This window comes from Pristis pectinata, chromosome 12 (genome assembly GCF_009764475.1).
Source record: "Pristis pectinata isolate sPriPec2 chromosome 12, sPriPec2.1.pri, whole genome shotgun sequence".
NCBI classification, from domain to species: Eukaryota; Metazoa; Chordata; class Chondrichthyes; order Rhinopristiformes; family Pristidae; genus Pristis; species Pristis pectinata.
The window spans coordinates 32,895,420-32,908,220 of NC_067416.1; positions in this window are offsets into that span (position 1 = coordinate 32,895,420).

The window sequence follows — 12,801 nt, forward strand, 5'->3', positions numbered from 1 at the left end:
TCAAATTGGTGAGACACAATTTCCCACGCACAAAGCCATGCTGACTATCCCTAATCAGTCATTGGTATTGGTATTGGTTTATTATTGTCACTTGTACCGAGGTACAGTGAAAAGCTTGTCTTACAAACCAGTCGTACAGGTCAATTCATTACACAGTGCAGTTACATTGAGTCAATACAGAGTGCATTGATGTAGTACAGGTAAAACAAATAACAGTACAGAGTAAAGTGTCACAGCTACAGAGAAAGTACAGTGCAATAAGGTGCGAGGTCACAACAAGGTAGATCGTGAGGTCATAGTCCATCTCATTGTATAAGGGAACTGTTCAATAGTCTTATCACAGTGGGGTAGAAATCCAGGTAGATGCTGTCTCTCAGAATCCCCTCTGGTAACTTTCCCACCATTGATGTTTCAGGTTAGAACCATAGGACCATAGAACAATACAGCACAATACAGGCCCTTCGGCCCACCATGTTGTGCCAACCTTTAAACCACACCTAAGACTAACTAACCCTTTCCTCCCACATATCCCTCTATTTTAAATTCCTCCATATGCTTATCTAATAATCTCTTGAACTTGACCAATGTATCAGCCTCCACCACCACCCCGGGCAGCACATTCCATGCACCAACCACTCTCTGGGTGAAAAACCTCCCTCTGACATCTCCCTTGAACTTCCCACCCATTACCTTAAAGCCATACCCTGTTGTATTGAGCATTGGTGCCCTGGGAAAGAGGTGCTGGCTGTCCACTCTATATATTCCTCTTAATATTTTGTATACCTCTATCATGTCTCCCCTCATCCTCCTTCTCTCCAATGAGTAAAGACCTGACTCCCTTAGTCTCTCCTCATAATCCATACTCTCCAATTCAGGCAGCATCCTGGTAAATCTCCTCTGCGCCCTTTCCAACATTTCCACATAACAAACTCTGGTTGTTCTGATTGGAATGGTCATTGTTCAGACACTGAAACTGTAGTAATTCCCAGACTTCCTCCTCCTTTACAGCCTTCTCTCAGGACTGATGGTTTTAACACTAGCACTGACTTATGGTTTTGTGGTTTCTGAGGTGTCTAACGAGGCCAAAGTAGGAACCTTCTACTGCTTGCGCAGGGCTTCTGTGTGCTCCTGATGCATGACCTCAAGGTTTTCAATACCATCCTGATTGCGCCATCTCCACTTTGAATTTTTATGGGCCAGAGACTCCTAAGAGTAAGTGAGAATGTTTCAAAGAGGCTTTGCACACATTCTTGAATCTTTTTCTTTGCCTGGTAATCACTTCCTATGACAGAACTCGAATAGAATGTCTGCTTGGAGATAGACATACAAGTGATGTGACGGGACCAGTTCAGCCAAATGAATGTGACAGGGAGACACAAGAGACTGCAGATGCTGAAATCTTGAGCAGCAAACAATTTGCTAGAGGACTCAGTGGGTTGAGCAGCATCTGTAGGGGGAAAGGAGTTGCCTTGGGACTTGTGCAGGGTTTCAACCCAAAACGTCAACAGTTCCTTTCCTTCCACAGATGCTGCTTGACCTGCCGAGTTCCTCCAGCAGATTGTTGTTGCCGAATGTAACTAGGGCCTGAAAGCTGGGGAAGTTGGCCTAAGGAGAGGACACTGACATTGATTCACTTACCCTCTCAGTGACTTTGGATGATTTTGCAGAGGCAGCATTGGTGGTATGTTTGTGGTGCCTTGAAATGTCTGCTGTTGGAAGTCCAGGTCTCAGAGTTGATTAGGAGGGCAGCGATCACTGCTGTCCATTAGACTATGAGCTTTTTTGCAGGTCTGAGGTCTTGCTCTTCAAATACTCTTTTCCTCAAGTGACCAAGGGCTATTCCAGAATAGTGAAGGTGGTATGAGTTTTATCATCACTGTCTGCCTTTGTTGAGAGATGGCTCCCAAGACATTGGAGATGACTTGTGTTTTCCAGGACTCACCTGGACTTTTACTGTTGGTGGGCAATGTGTAGAGGACCTTTGCTGTGCAAATGTTGAATTCTAGGCGCATCCTTTCGTATGCTGCGGTGAACAATGACTGGGAACTTAGCCTCTGATTGTATACACATGCAAACACCATTTGCATACAGCATCTGGACTACTGGGGTTCAAGTACCTTGGTTCTGGAATGAGGTTGCCTTAGTTTAAATAATCTTCCATTAGTTCTGAATTATTCTCACTAGTTCAAACAAATGGTGTAGAAGAGAGAGAGAACAGGCTGAGGAACTCACTGACAGCCAGGACATGCATGGTTTCGTCAGCACCGTAAAAGCCATCTACAGCCCAAAAACCCCAGGGCCCACTGCACTCTAATGCTATACTTGACATGAGTTCCTTTGACTCCATCACACAACAACCTATTTGAGCTGGGAACACTCAACAAGTCAGCATCTGTGGAAAGAGAAACAAAGTTAACATTTCAGGTCAAAGACCCTTCAACAATAAACGAAAATCAAAAATGTTAACCTGAAAACCTGAAATGTTAACTCTGTTTCTCCTTCCACAGATTCTATCGGTCCTACTGAATGTTTCCAGCATTTTCTGGTTTTGTTCCAGATTTCCAGCATCTGCAGTTTTTTGATTTTCAACCATTCCGAACCAGCATTGCCGCCACACCTTACTGACAAGAAGTTGAAAAGGCCACACCCTAACTAAAAAAACTCTACAGCCTCATAAGTAGATGGTTTCTTCAATGAAATCCTACAACTATGATGGAGAGCTTCAATCACAAATCCATGATCTTGTTGTCTACATCTGGGAAGAGGAGTATATATCAGGAGACCCCAGAAGTACTGTGATCCTGACTATCTTCAAGAAAGAAGATAAGTCTGATACAGAGGGGCTTCCCTGTTGTCTACCATGGGGAAAGTCAGCACCAAGGTCCTTCTTCATTGTCTGACAATCAGTCATCTAGAGGCACAATGTACATTAGCTTCACCATGTGGCAACTCCAAGAAAAGTACAGGAAGCAGCACCAGCCACTATACATTTTCAGACTCACTAAATTAGCTCCATCAATTGGGAGGGGCTGTGGAACACCATCCTAAAATCCAGCTACCCATGGGAATTTGTCTCAGTTTTACATTTGCTCCACCATGGCATGCAAGCCATGATGTTAACCCGTGGGTTTACAACAGAGCCGATCTCAGTGAGAACCAGAGTCAAACAAGGCTGTGCGATTACCCCAACGTGTTTCTCAATTTTTCTCATTGAAATGTTGCACCTTAGCCCCTGCAATTTCATGTCAAGCCCAGAAGTCCAAGATTTATTGACAAATTTGGAATTCTGAATTTATCAGTTTTTTCTGCTGCTGGACTTCACATAGACTCCAACAATGGAGTCCAATCTTACCAAAATGCCCCAGTATTCTGCTGGAGACTTATCTCTGGGACCCTGAGCCAGGTCAAACAGGATTTAGCAGGCAAAAGGGATTTATGATGCAAGTTACCATTTCAATATTTTTCCTATCTTTAATTTGTGTTTTAAGTAATTTTACATTTGAAAGACTGAATGATTTTAATTATTTGTGTGAATTTTACTCATCTTTAAATGTCTCTGAGAGTCAAACATGTTTAAAACTATTAAAAATCATTTACAGTTACAGCCAGCAAAACCCCACTCCCAGCTTTGTCACCCATGGTGGTGGTGCTGGTGGGGCAGTGGGAGGAGGGCATTTCATGGGTAGGGCTCCTCATTGTGCCACCAAAGGCCATAGTGCAACTGGACTCCAGGATACAGTGGGCTCGTGAGATGGGATCTCCATATCTGGACAAGATGAGTGGGTGGAAGGCAGTGATTCCAAGCATGGGTGGGTGGATGGTTCAGGGAAATTGGGCCACCAAGGTTTGCTCCATAGTTCTGGTGAGATACAAGTAAATATTTTTGAAATGCCTTAAAAGCTGAGGCAATATGAGGACACAATCCTTCTTCAGAAACAATATTTATGAATTGACTGAGATTCCAGATAACATGGAACATTACTGTTCATAAGTCGAGCTACAAGACTCCCTTCCCTTGCAGTCATTGTTCAAATTATTGCTTAATCATTCATAGCACCAAAGACCCACCAAACATTGCCTCAGGGTGTCTGTTGGCTCTGGGCCTGCACTTGATGGAGTTCAGAAGAATGAAGGGGGATCTTATTCAACCAACCGAATACTGAAAGGCCTGGATAGAGTGAATGTGGAGAGGATGTTTCCATTAGTTGGAGAGTCTAGGTTCTGAGGGCACAGCCTCAGAATAAAGGGACATCCCTTTAAAATTTAGATGAGGAGGAATTTCTTCAGCCAGAGGGTGGTGAATCTGTGGAATTCATTGCCACAGACGGCTGTGGAAGCCAACTCGTTGGGTGTATTTAAGGCAGAGATAAATAGGTTCTTGATCGGTAAAGGTGTTAAGGGTTATGGGAGAAAGCAGGAGAATGAGGTTGACAAAAAAACAGCCGCGATTGAATGTTGGAGCAGTCTCAATGGGCCCAATGGCCTCATTCTGCTCCTATATCTCATGGCCTTATGGTCTAGAAGTCTATTATAGCCTCACCAAATACTAAGACAACATAAAAAGAACATTTTGCCAAGTAACCAGCTCATCTTCATCAGTTCTGACATATCTCTGTGATTCAGCACATTGGAATCAGCTAAACAGCCTGTAATTATATATTTGGTTATCTTTAGAAACAATTTCCGATTTTGGTAAAATTCAGTTAGTGAGCTATTTCAAAGAGGTGTAAACAGCTATTAAGACATAAGAGCAGCTGCTACCAGTGCAGCAAGCACATTTAAAGTTAATCGCATCGAAAGGTGCAGCGACTTTTCTTATCTTGGTGTTTCTGCAATGTACCTTTAACCATGCATCAATAAGAAAATTCTGATACTTTTTCTCCCAAAGTGACCAAAACCAAATAGTCTGAGACCTGCTCTGGGAAATCATTTTCAGTCAGTCACCATATGGGGTCATTTAAAATTTTGCATGGAACCTGTTGAATGTGATAAGAGAACATATGTTCTGAATTTCTCTCATCTAATATTAAAGACTGGCATCTCATGACAGGAAGTCCTTGCCTGCATGTGCAGAAACCCTCTGCAGGGGAGATTGTCTAACAGCAAGATGCAGGCAATATATATCTGATCTACCAACAACAAATTGCATTACAGAGAAACCAATGGTGGTGTATGTTGCTTCAGTGGCATATCCAACTTTCCCTCAGGTAACACTAAGTACTGGAATAATAACTCTGCAACTATAATAGTGTGTATCAGCAAATATGTTGATTTCTTTCAATGTGATGAAAACATATTGCCTTAAGACCACTTTAAAATGGTTTCTTTGAAAAGCTTCGAGAAGAAATTCTCCACTGACGTTAATTACTGTGTTGGAAGAATACATGCAGTTGGTATACTGAATGCCACTGCAAAGAAAACATTACCCATCACCTTTCAAAACATGAGTATTTCCCAAAACACTCTACAATCAACAAGCTGCTTTCAAAACCAAGTAACTGTTGCAATACAGCGCAGCATGGCAGCCATTATGCACACAACAAACTTCCATAAGCAACACAGGTGAAATAATTTTCTTTAGTGAGCTTGTCTGAGGGACAAATACTGGTAAGTTCACTAGAAGAAAATTCTTCCAGAACTATGAGCAGATCCCTTCCACTTGAGAGAGCTTGAGTTGCCTCAGTGCTGTATGTCCCTATCTACCTGATGCAATAATCTGTCCCCATCTGTAAGCAGTAATATAGCAATTTCCAAGTCCTAATTTAGAAGTTGCTTCAGTTTATCAGTGATTATTGCCTCTACTCTTCTGCTTTATCATGATAAATGTGAGGTGATACATTTACAGAGTACTAATGAGGCTAGGGCATACATTATGAAAGGTAAGGTCCTCAGGAGTAGTGAGGAACAGCAGGACCTTGGTGTACAAATCCAAAGATCCTTGAAGGTCACAGTGCAGGTAGATAATATGGTTAAGAAACCATATGGGATACTGGCCTTCATTAGTTGGGGCATTGAATACAAGAGCAGGGAGGTTATGCTTCAACTTTATAAAACATTGGTCAGGTGTCAGCTGGAGTACTGCATACAGTTCTGGTCACCACACTGTAGGAAGGATGTAATAGCACTGGAGAGGGTGCAGAGGAGATTCACCAGGATGTTGCCCAGGATTGAGTGTTTCAGTTATCAGGAGAGACTAGAGAGGCTTGGTCTGTTTTCCCTGGAGTGGAGGAGGTTAAAAGGGGATATGACTGCATCATGTAAAGTTATGAGAGGTACAGTTGCAGTAGACTGCAAGAAACTTTCCCCCTTATCAGAGGTGAATAAAACTAGAGGACATAGATTTAGGGTAAAGGATAAGAGATTTAGAGGGGATCTGAGGGGGACATTATTCACCCAGAGAGTGTAAGTACCTGGAATACACTGCCTGAGAGAGTGGTGGCAGCAGAATCGCTGACAGCATTTAAGAAGTGTCTGGAGAAGCACCTGAATCTCCCAGGCATAAAAGGCTACAGACCAAATGCTGGAAGATTGGATTAATCTGAATGGGTGCCCACTCAACAGCGCAGATGTGGTGGACTGAATGGCTTGTTCCTTTGCTGTATGACTCCATGACTCTTTGATACCCCATAGCGCTGACCATGCTGAATCAAACGATATTCAGGAGGTGGGAACAGATCCTGCAGCAGAATTCACCCAAAGTTACATCAAGAACAAATTATATCTCAGCAACTTTTTATGCGGCTTTAAAAAGCATCATGGTAGAAGTCAATCCTATTGAATTAAGAGGAAACTAATTCAGAACCTTAGTGCAAATATATCCAAAGCAGAAATTCTACTTAATTGTGTATTATAATGACAGAAGCATTATATATTTTATAATATTCTACTGCTAAGAGGAAAACTGTGTATAAATTGTCCATCTCTTTTAGGTCTACATGACTAGTTGTGAAAGCTAATCAGTCTTAGGAACGTCTTCACTCTGGGAAAAAAAAGGGATATTGAAGCATAATTTTGTACAAATGAATGAACACGTATTCTCTTTCATGGTGAACATTATGCATTGCTCTTTGAGAGAAATTTATACACCCTGCATTTGCAAAAGAAAAGTTTTAGAGATAAGTGATGTGATGTGAATGGAAACAAGTGAGAAAAGTGACTCAGCTGTAGCAATGCAGAGAAAATTGCAGGGTAAGCCAGAGGGAAGATACAGATTACTCTGTAAAAATGTAAAAGAAATGTTTTTAGACAGTTAAAAAAATCATTTCAATTACACTGACCAAGAATGAGAAAAGAATGGCGTAGTCATAATGCAGAATAAGTGGGAATGAGTCAGAGATGAAGAAAAATTAATAAGGAAATTCCAATAAATCCAAAGTACAAAAATAATCAGAATCTTTTTTCATTTATTTCTCTCTATGTGTGCCATTCTAACAATGCTGACTCCATCTTACAATATCTGATTGCAACGTAAAAGGAGCCATTGAGCCCACTGGCTCCTTGCCAGATCCCAGGAGGCAATGCATCCGGTGCTCCCGGTGCGGGCTCCTGTACATTGGTGAGACCCAATGCAGATTGGGTGACCGCTTCGTCGAGCACCTTTGTTCCGTCCTCCACAACAGCCAGTGACCAACCGGTGGCCACCCACTTCAATTCCACATCCCATTCCCATACTGACATGTCTATCCATGGCCTCCTCTACTGCCATGTTGAGGCCAGACGCAGGTTGGAGGAACAACACCTCATAATCCACCTTGGGAGCCTCCAACCTGATGGCCTCAACATCGATTTCTCTGACTTCTGGTAACCTTCCGGTAACCCCACCCCTTCTTTTTCTTTCCCCCCCACCCACCACTCCTTTGCCTTCCCTTATTCCTGTGGCTCCCTTCCCCCACCTTGATGACCTGCCCATCTCCTCTCCTCCCCTCCCCCATTCTTTATTCCATGGTCCACCGCCCTCTCCTACTGGATTCCTTCTTCTTCAGCCCTTGGCCTCTTCTACCTATCACCTCTCAGCTTACTACATCTTCTCCCCCTCCCCCACCCACTTTCCCCACTCTCACCTGGACTTGCCTATCACCTGAACTCAACCTATCCCCTGCCTCAGGGGGTAGGTGCGTGCTCCTCCCCCTATTCCAACTGCTTATTTTGGCTTCTGCCCTCTTCCTTTCCAGTCCTGATGAAGGATCTTGGCCCAAAACGTCGACTGTTTATAGATGCTGCCTGACCTGCTGAGTTCCTCCAGCACTTTTTGTGTATTGCTCCAGATTCCAGCATCTCCAGAATTTCTTGTGTCTCCATTAATCTCATTCCACTTCTCCTACTCCTCTGCAACTTATTCTCTCTCACACGCATCCATCAATTACACTTTAATTTTTTTTGACGTTAACCTACACTAGAGGTGACTTAGAGTAGCCGATTATCCTACAACATGGCTTTGAGGTGTGGGAGGAAACTGGGACACCCAGAGAAAAGATATCAGAGGAAGGTTTTTTACCCAGAGAGTTGTTGGGGCATGGAATGGTCTGCCTGGGGTGGTGGTGGAGGCAGGTACATTGGTCAAATTCAAGAGATTACTATATAGGCATGTGGAGGAATTAAAAATAGAGGGATATGTGGGAGGAAGGGGTTATGTAGTCTTAGGTGAGGTTTAAAGGTCGGCACAACATTGTGGGCCAAAGGGCCTGTATTGTGCTGTACTGTTCTATGTTCTATTAAAATCCAGGCAGCCACAGAGAGAACATGTAAACTCTGCACAGACAGCCCCCAAGGTTAGGACTAACCAAGGTCCCCAGAGCTGTGAGGTGGCTGCACTAACTACTGCATCATCTGGTCTCAGAAGGTATGGAGACTCAAGCACAATTGGCTCTTGGATGGGAGATCATCAGGGATAACCTAATGCGGTGGGTATCGGCTGAAGAGGAAGGCATCAGCAGGTCATCCTGCCTAAGAATCACTTACGATGTGGCATGCATATTGTAGCAGCTAAAGTGCACAAGTGACCGCAGGGCTGATTTTGATTATCCTGGAGTCAGTGTTTCAGTATCTGTGGAGTGATGGTGTCAGAATGCTGACGTTCTTCCATGTGACCTCACTAAATTTATAAAAGGTGAAGATGGATTTTTAAGAATCAGTTTGATTTCTCCTGGAATCTCTGATGCTTCAGCGTGCATGTAGTTGCATAGTTTCTTTTAAACTCTAATTGTTCATATTTTGGCTTATTTATTGTACTTAATTACTGCATTCCTCTTCTGTGGAGTGAATCTTAGTAAAGGTTAAGTTTACCTGCATTGGGGGATCAGATGATTAGTGTTAGTTTGAATGCATGCTGTGCAAAGTTGTGTGTGGTGTGTAACAAATGGCCCATCATCCTTCAAAGTTGGATATTCTTTCAACTTGTATTTCAAAAAAAACTTTCTTTTGACTTTTTTAACTCCAATCTTCAGAACAGTTGCTTCCAATTTTATTTCTGAGTCACTTGTCAAACTTCCTCTTACTTTTGCAGCACACAAAGAAAAATTGCCACGTTTTCCTCAATGTTTCAGTAACTGGACAGTGAGGCATTGATATTAATTACCCCACAAAGGACAGGAAAGGGTCATGGGTTAAAAATGAGAAAACAGGGATTGGAAAACCAATTTATGGCTGCAAGTTTCCTGGTGAATGAGTGCCCCACTATGGAGAGATGGGACTCTTTATTAACACAGCTAAATTGGGCTCTCCCAATGTCACTGAAAACCTAACTTACAATTTACAGCTGTTGTGTGGGTTTCAAAGGGTTTGGGACACTAACAGTGTAAAGAAGTTGGGAGTTGCCACCTCGTTTATACACTTAATTATGCATTTATAAACAATTGTAATTCAGGATGGAGGATCACCCATAAACTGCACAGAATAATCTCACAGGCCAAACATACAAGGTAAATGCAATCTCATCATTATGCCCTGCTGTAACAATAATTGTCGGAGAATATGGCACAGAGGAGATCACTTGGCCCACATGCATGTGTCAGCTCTGTGAAAGAGATATCTATTAGTCTCGCTCCCCTGCTCTCTCCTCATGTCTTTGCAAATGTTTCCTTCTCAAGTTTTTATCAAAAAACCTTTCGAACAGGACCACTAAATTTGTTTCTACCACCCCTTCAAACACAATTTTGGTCACTGCAACTTGCTAAACGATGAGAATCTCCTCATCTCCTACCATCTTGATTCAGGACTGGAGCTGAGATAGTAAAATGGTACGGTGGGTCTAACTTGGGAATTCTTAAAAAAGGAATTCTAACAATGTGTGAAATTGCCAGAGTATGTTCTGTTCACTAAAAGTAGAACAAAACCAATCTGGTTAATTACCTCCCAATCAGCCTACTCTCAATCATAAGCAAAGTGATGTAGCTTTCATCAAACGTGCTATGAAGTGACACTTACTGATGTCCAATGTGGGTTTTGCCTGGACCACTCAGTTCCAGACATCATTACAGCCTTGTTACAGACATGGGCCAAAGAGCTGAATTCTAGAGGTGAGGTGAGAGAACTGCCCTCGATATCAAGACAGAATCTGAATGTGTGTGGCATCAAGACACTCTGGTAAAATAAAAGACAACAGACACCAATGGGAAAACACTTCAGCGGTTGGAGTCATACCTCCACAAAAGAAAATGGTTGTGGATGTTGGAGGTCAATCATTGCAGTCCTAGGGCATCACAGCAGGAGTTCCTCAGGACAGTGTTCTGGCACTAGTCATCTTCATCCACATCAGCAATGACCTACCTTCCATCATATGGGGATATTCACAGACACTTGAGCAATGTTCAATTCCATTCACAACTGCTCAGCAAATGACACATGCCTGCAAGGAGCAAGGCCTAGACAACGTTCAGGAATGGGCTGATAAGTGCCATAAAAATGATAGGTAATGGCCATCTCAAACAAGAGAGGGTCTAACCACCTACCCTTGGCATTCAATGGTATTACCATCACTGTGTCATCCCATTGTGAACATTCTGGGGAATCTCTATTGATCAGAAACTCAACTGGGACAGCCTTATAAAACCATGGCTACAGGAACAGGTCAGAGGCTGACTATCCTACAGTGAGTGACTCACCTCCAAACATGCCAAAGATTTTCCACCATCTGCATAGCACATGGCGAGAGCATGATGAAATATTCTCCACTTACCAAGAAATCTGACACCATCTGGGACAAAATGGCCCACTTGATTGGCACTCCATCAACCACCCTAAACATTCATTCCTTCCACCAATGGCACACAGTGTGCACCATCTACAAAATGCATTGCAGTTCGCTCACCTGGGCTACTCAATAGCACCTGCCAAACATGTGACCTCCACCACCAAGAAGGAGAAGGGTAGTAGGTGCATGAGATCACTGCCACCTGCAGGTCCTCTTCCAAATTGCACACCGTTCCAATTTGAAAATATGTCACTGTCCCTTCATTCCTGCCGGATCTAAATTCTGGAACTCCTTATCCAACAGTACTGTGGAAGAACCTTCACCAGTCCTTCACAAAGGTTCAGCCAAGTGCAATTAGGGATGGACAATAAATACTGACCTTGCCAGTGACACCCAGATCCCAACAAAATGAATACTTTTTTAAAAAAGAGAGGGATGGGGAGTTTCTGGAATTGAATTTAAAATTCATTGTTGGACAGGATAATGGTTAGGGATGAAATTGCCTAGGGCTTCTTCTAGACTGTCACTGTAATATTAGAAGACAGGCTAAAATTTCCTGTCCTGTGTCATGAAATTGTATTTGCTAATCTCCACTTCCTCTTTCCAGTTGTGAACTAAGCTGCTGTGTATTTACAACATGTTCTTTCTTTCTTTTCCACTTTAATATCTTCACCATATGTTCCATTAGCGGGTAAAAAGGAAAGACAAATCAATTGACTGTAGATATTGAGCTGAGACATTCCACAGGCGAAACAAAAACAGAAAATGCTGAAACACTCAGGAGGTCAGAAGCAACCTGTGGACAGAGAAACAGAGTTAATGTTTTGGGTTGAAAACCTTTCATTGTCTGTACTACTAACAGATGCTGTGTGACCTGCTGGCCATTTCCAATATTCTCCTTCAGGTCTGAATATTCTGCAACAACTCTGACCTCATAGCTATCCATTTGTTTGTTTCCTCTCTCATAATTCCATCAACTGTACAGCTTCATCAGCAGCATATCATCATGGCAATCCTGACCTTGTCCTATGACAGATATTCCTTTTGCCTAAAAATCCCCTCCCCCACCCTCTCTGTAATGTAAAACTAACTAATATGTTACTTTTCTAGTTCCAAAGAAGGGTCTACAACTTGAAACATTAATCCTGTTTCTCCTTACCATCGATATTGCCCATCCTGCTGAGTGTTTTTGTTTCAGATTTCCAGCATCTACAGGTTTTTTTTATTTGCATTCCACAGGTGGATATACATAATAAAATAGATATTCTGAATTTGTATTCCCAGTTGAGATTCACCTATCAGCATATACCTTTGAAGATGTTCAAAGTGCTTTCTGCTTTCTATCAATGTTAATCTTGTGCAGTCTAAGTCTACAGTGATTTATATTATTTAGGTTAAAGAGCTACAGTCAGGCTCTTCAATGTTTTAGGTCTGGTTAATAAGACCCAGACAGACGTTGGTGGGTGAGCAGTTAAATTCAGGCTCTGGCATTGGATGAATTTTCATTACATGGTTGATTTTCTGGATATATGCTTCTCACGGGAAAATAATTGGTATTACTAGTTGAGAAATTTGTGGAAAGAATGTTTACAATTCCTAATGTCCACTTTTGC